The following is a 6,228-nucleotide window of genomic DNA, read 5'->3' as shown; positions in this document are numbered from 1 at the left end:
AACATCTATGGTCATCAGTCTCCTAGAACTTAGAACTACTTAAACCTAACTAACCTAAGGACATCACACAACACCCAGTCATCACGAGGCAGAGAAAATCCCTGACCCCGCCGGGAATCGAACCCGGGCGTGGGAAGCGAGAATGCTACCGCACGACCACGAGCTGCGGACTACAATAATGGTGATTAAAGAAGAAGAAACTATCTTCTAAAGCGAGAACAGCACACTGTCTAGAGCCAAAGACCACATTCTGGTGCTTTCTGAAGCAGTGCAGTGGCAGACACTGTTCGGGACTACCGTTGGTTGCAAAAGTAGGTTTCTCACAGAAAATTGTCCCGTGTAGAGTAAGAAGTGTAGCGATGTTCCCTGGTATCACCAGTGCTGTGCAGGTTGGTTGGTTTGGGGAGTAAAGGGACCAAACTACGGGCTGTCTGTTTCCACATTCATAAAGATCTCGAGTTAAAAACAGTTCCAAAAGGAATCGGAGAATGTAAACGTGTGGGGCGACGGGCTTATAATAATAACAAGTCATCAGTCATAAGAACCAGGAGGAGATATTAGAATACTGTTGTTCACCGCCTTTTCCGAGAGCCTGGAAACTATTTCTGTGGTCAGCCAGGAAATGCTGAAGAACATACTGACCATAGTTCCTAGTCTGAAAGCCCGGGTTCCCGGGTTCGATTCCCGGCGGGGTCAGGGATTTTCTCTGCCTCGTGATGGCTGGGTGTTGTGTGATGTCCTTAGGTTAGTTAGGTTTAAGTAGTTCTAAGTTCTAGGGGACTGATGACCATAGATGTTAAGTCCCATAGTGCTCAGAGCCAGCCTAGTCTGAAAGTCCACATTCTTGTCCAGCCCACTGATAGAAATGTTTCTATTCTCTATTTGCTCAGCAGGAGCAGGACCGTAAATATAAATGGAGATTTTGAGTTCTAATTGATAGGTATACTTTGTAAAGCTTTCACACGCACAACATTGTAATGTTCATTGTGTTAATACTAACAATAATTATCTCTGTCCTAAACAGCACTATGAGCAGTTCAGAGGCGACCTCTATGGTAAGATCCTATTAAATTGTCTGTCGCCCTGAATAATCAAAATAATTGCTCACCTCAAAAGTGGGAAATAATAGTCACCACTTGCCACGCGGATTTGTTAACACTGCGGGTGGCACACTTAACAGTTACTTCTGCGAAATCTAAGCGATACAGGCAGTGTACAGTCCTCGCGATTTCACTGCCTGTTTGTATCGAAAACATGAGTTTAGTTGCAGTCTAGCTATGACGCCATCCGAGGCGTTGCGTATTCCGGCGTTTGACTGACACAGATCATACGGTGGCTGGGTACGAAGTAAAATGTAAATGTCATGTGACTAGGGCTTCCGTCGGGTAGAACGTTGGCCGGGTGCAAGTCTTTCGATTTGACGCCACTTCGCCGACTTGCGCGTCGGTGGAGATGGGGATGATTAGGACAACACAACACCTAGTCCCTAAGCGGAGGAAATCTCCGACCCGGCCGGAAATCGAACCCGGGCCTTTCTTCTATCTCATTTTGTTCTATATTGTTCGTTGAATTTGTTCGTGGTGGACATCCGATGACACTCGTTCAGGTTGTTCGTTGATCCGTTCACTGAATAACAGTCTTGCCTCTCGGACTGTATTTACATACGGGCGCAGCGGACTCCTGCTGTTATCCGCTCAATGCCCACGGTAGCAGCCTCTAAACGGCCGTTTTCTTGGACCGCTAATATTTTATAACACGGTTGTGTATTAATTTAGTATCTCCGTAAGTTTGGTACGAATTTAGTTAAGTTGGTTAAAATCACAAGAAAGTTTTAGCTCACCTACATTTAAAGCTTGCCGTCTAAAATCTTTGGAACGGGACTGACAGTAGAACATGACCTCTGAACTACAAGAGAGACGTTATATTTGTTATTATTTACATCCAGGCCGTGAAACTTGTTATAGCTCTCTTATTTAATAGGTTTCATCATGTGCTGTAACCAAAACTTCCTAGCAGTAACATAACAATACTTAATCTAATGCAATTAAGGACATTTTTGTTCCAAATTTAGTTTTCAGTACATTACTCGAAAACTAAAGAAGTAGCTCAGTGGGGTTACATAATTAATGTTTTTATACTAGACTGAAATTTCATACAAATTTTCATATTTCTAAGTCTAATATTTAGCTCCTTCAATTTTTCTTAAAAACGTGGATTCTGACCAAAAAATTACTTTAATCACGTTGAGACTTGTACCAGTTAATCCTGACATCCATCACTGTGTTATGGCCAATTTTTGGGTTCCTAGCTTTATTATTTAGGGCAACTTATTGTTTCTTAAAACGATGTATTTAGGGAAAAAATATTCATCTGATCAATCTGAGATGTGACAGTTAAATATGAATATCCTAAGGCACATGCTGACAAAGTCTGGAAAAGCAACTTTAACTTTTAATTTCATTCTTAAATTATGGTGCAATACTTGTTTGTGTGCTAATCACAGGCGCGTTGTGGTGACGTGTCGCTAGTAACAGCGAGCTGGGGTAGATCCAGGTATCCTCGCTCGCCTCTGCATCTCTCAAATGCTACAGCGCTTGTTTTGCCACAAACGGCGTAGAACTAGCTTCGAACCACACTGAAAGACAAAAGGAAGGAAGCTAACAGAATGAGGTGAATGTACGCTAAAAGGAAAAAGTAGTGAGATCTATTAAAATAGTATAACAGATGGCCTGGGCTGGGTTACCGAAAAAAAAAAAAAAGAATGAGCCAGACACCCTGCAACACACTAAAATATCAAGCCTAAAAGACAAAGCTGGAGGAACACAGGCAGGGAAAAGACGAAAATCAAGGCAAACAAACGGGAAAGAAAGAGGGAGGAAGAGGTAAAACAAGAGAGGCTGGAGGCCAAAGAGACAAGGCGAGACGGCCATCCTTGGATTGTGTGATAAAATCCCCCCCTCACGAATAACACGTGAAACAACGTCAGCCATTGAGGAGCTGTCCCAGCACCGTTGGCAGTCTGCCGGGAAGGTTAAAAGTCCACCGCACAGCTCCTAAAATTGGGCAGTGGAACAAGTTGTGGACGACATTCATATGGAAGCCACAGCGACACGGAGGTGGGTCCTCGTGACGCAGGAGGTGACCGTGTGTTAAACAAGTACGGCCGATGCGGAACCGGCGAAGGACAACATAGTTCCTGTGAGTGACTAGCATGGATGACAGCCAAATATTCGTTGTCTCCTTGGTATCAAGTAATTTATTTGGTGTACTGAAGGTGCGCCAGATCGTGAATGCTTTACGGCAGAAGACAGATCGGAGATCAGTTTCTGGTCCTCCGGTCTCTAGGGTCGGTTTACCAGTAACCTGTTTGGCCAGCCTGTCAACAAGTTCATTGCCCGACATCCCAACACGTCCTGGGGTCCAAAGGAAAGACGCTGTGCGTCCACTGTTTCCGAGGGCATACAGAGACTCCTGGATAGTCATTACCAAAGAAAGGCGAGGGAAACACAGGTCGAGAGCTTATAGGCTGCATGTGACGAAGGACTCACCCCACGCAGCAGCGGATATGCTCAAGAGTGCGTGAAAACAGAGCAGCTATCCGGCAAGAAGCAGTATTCAGCATGGCTAGCGTGAGCGTATGCGAAGACAACATGCAATAATAATGTCTGATGGGATAACCGCAATCAGTGGTTTTACAATGTTACTTATAATCAGCATGTGAAGGTTGCTGTGTGTGGGCGGGTTACTCCTGAAATATCAGATCTGAAGATGGTTCTAGACTAATCGAAACCGGTCATATGAATAAACATTTTGCAACCAAGACGGATTATAAGTAACATTGAGAAGCCAACTTGACCATCGACCATCGAACCGTCAGTGTAGACTGTTTTCTGAGCCGTGGAGCTCGCCGAGCACAGAGAAAAATTTCCGTCGGAGGGCCTCAGCTGGAACAGCGCTTTTTGAGCCTTGCGATAGGTTCAGATGAAGCTTTGGCTGAGTCGTGGACCATGGAGGCTTACGTGAGTGGACCTGCAGGAAAGTTGGTAGAGGGAAAATGTCGAGTTCAGTAAAAAGCGACTGGACACAGACTGAAATTAGAATCCCCGATCTGGGCCGCCATTACGAGAGATGGATCGCCGTGTTAGGGAAAAAAAGCACTCCGTCTTCAGGCCACAAGTGGCCCACCGGGACCATCCGACCGCCGTGTCATCCTAAGTTGAGGATGCGGATAGGAGGGGCGTGTGGTCAGCACACCGCTCTCCCGGTCGTTATGATGGTTTTCTTTGACCGGAGCCGCTACTATTCGGTCGAGTAGCACCTCAATTGGCATCACGAGGCTGAGTGCACCCCGAAAAATGGCAACAGCGCATGGCGCCTGGATGGTCACCCATCCAAGTGCCGGCCACGCCCGACAGCGCTTAACTTCGGTGATCTCACGGGAACCGGTGTATCCACTGTGGCAAGGCCGTTGCCGTGTTAGGGAAAAGGAGACGGTAATTTAGATGGTGTGGCGAACTATGAATGTGGGTGGTATAATTCGCAAGCAGTTGCTGTACCCTAATCCGCAGTGGATGATCGCCTGCTTCTGCGACGAAGCTGTTCACTAGACTGCTTCGGAAAGCACCCGTCGCAAGCGGAGCTCCTTAGTGGTGCAGACTGTAGAGGGTCCAGCAGCCGCAATGCTGAGGGCGATGCTGAATCAAGCTCCCAGTCAAGACGTGGCTACACAAGGGCTTTGTGCAGCTGCAGTAGTATAGAGCGACCAGCACGCCAGGTTGCGTGGCTCAGGCATCGAATAATATTAGGATGTCGCCAGCAACGTCGTCAAAGACCAGTCCCAAAAGGTGGTAGGTCTACTCTACATTAAGTAGGTGGTCACCGAGGTAAAGTTCTGGATGGGGGTGGACAGTACGAAGACGACAAATGTGCATGTCGCAGGTCCGGGTGGTTGAAGACTAAAAGCCGTGAGTGAGAACCCATGACTGCGCCTTCCACATGGCTCCCTAAAGTCGACGTCCAGCCACACCAATAGAAGACGAGTGCCCTATGCAGACGTGGTCAGTCTGGTATGGGGGCCTGTCAGCTGTTAGTATGCAATTAGTTATATGGGTATGAATCATGCATCAGGATATACATGGTGTATTGGGTATAAATACAAATATTTCTATTGGTGACTGAGGACGGCGTACTGAATAACATTCATCGGTACATACGTCATTGCGGACTAATAAGTATAACCATTACAAGTCGTTTTTTAAAGTTAGGTAGTACCTCCAAGTACATGTGGCAAGAGCAAGCCATTAATGTAGCAGGTCGGATGTCGAAGTGTGAACACGCGGATGCAAAACAGTTAGTGTATACTGATAGGCACGGTCTACTCAGTGGAACAACAGGACAGTGCGCAAAACATTAGATCGAAAACTTTTTATTCCTGGGATTCACAATCATGTAGAACTTTATAAAAGACATCATATTTACGACAGTGACTGTAAAACTTTCTTTATGTCACGACTGTAATTTCGGCCTTGCGCCATTATCAAGTGCAGATTTTTTGGCTTTAAGCCATGGCAGCTTAAAATGAGTTGACACATTTATATGTCGTTGTCATTAATTTTAAATACATTACATTATTTCATAGTAATGACATTCGTGACGCTGTAACACCGTCACGAATGTATTTAATAATAAGCCTAAGGCCGAAATTGCAATCTTGAAATAAAGAAAGTGTTACAAATGGTTCAAATGGCTCTGAGCACTATGGGACTTAACATCTGAGGTCATCAGTCCCATAGAACTTAGAACCATTTAAACCTAACTAACCTAAGGACATCACACAATATCCATGCCCGCAGCAGGATTCGAACCTGCAACCGTAGCGGTCGCGCGGTTCCAGACTGAAGCGCCTAGAACCGCTCGGCCACACCGGCAGGCGAATGTGTTACAGTCACTGGTGTAAATATGATGTATTTTATATCAGATCGTAAAGTCTATGGAGTCTCTGTGGGAAGACTATTCGATGCAGAGAAAAAACAACTAACACACTGATGTGTCCACATATTAAGGCACGACACACAAAAATACCTGCACTTGCAAGGGAATGGTCCAATAAGACATGTCGAAACCTACCCTGAAATGTTTTACACAGGAAGAAGACAACGACAGACATACACTGCCACAATTTTAGCTGCTAAGAGGCACTGCAAATATTCTGTAAAAAATGTTGAAGTT

At 45.4% G+C, this 6,228-nt stretch overlaps 1 pseudogene; it reads right to left on the bottom strand.

Annotated features, from left to right (window-relative positions):
• Nucleotides 1-4,356: 4,356 nt before the first annotated feature.
• LOC126253964 (5S ribosomal RNA) lies at nucleotides 4,357-4,473 on the bottom strand (annotated as a pseudogene).
• Nucleotides 4,474-6,228: the final 1,755 nt, after the last annotated feature.

Source organism: Schistocerca nitens, chromosome 4, assembly GCF_023898315.1.
Source record: "Schistocerca nitens isolate TAMUIC-IGC-003100 chromosome 4, iqSchNite1.1, whole genome shotgun sequence".
Taxonomy (NCBI): Eukaryota; Metazoa; Arthropoda; class Insecta; order Orthoptera; family Acrididae; genus Schistocerca; species Schistocerca nitens.
The sequence above is the reverse complement of the archived record's forward strand: the minus strand, read 5'-3'. Positions and strand labels throughout refer to the sequence as shown.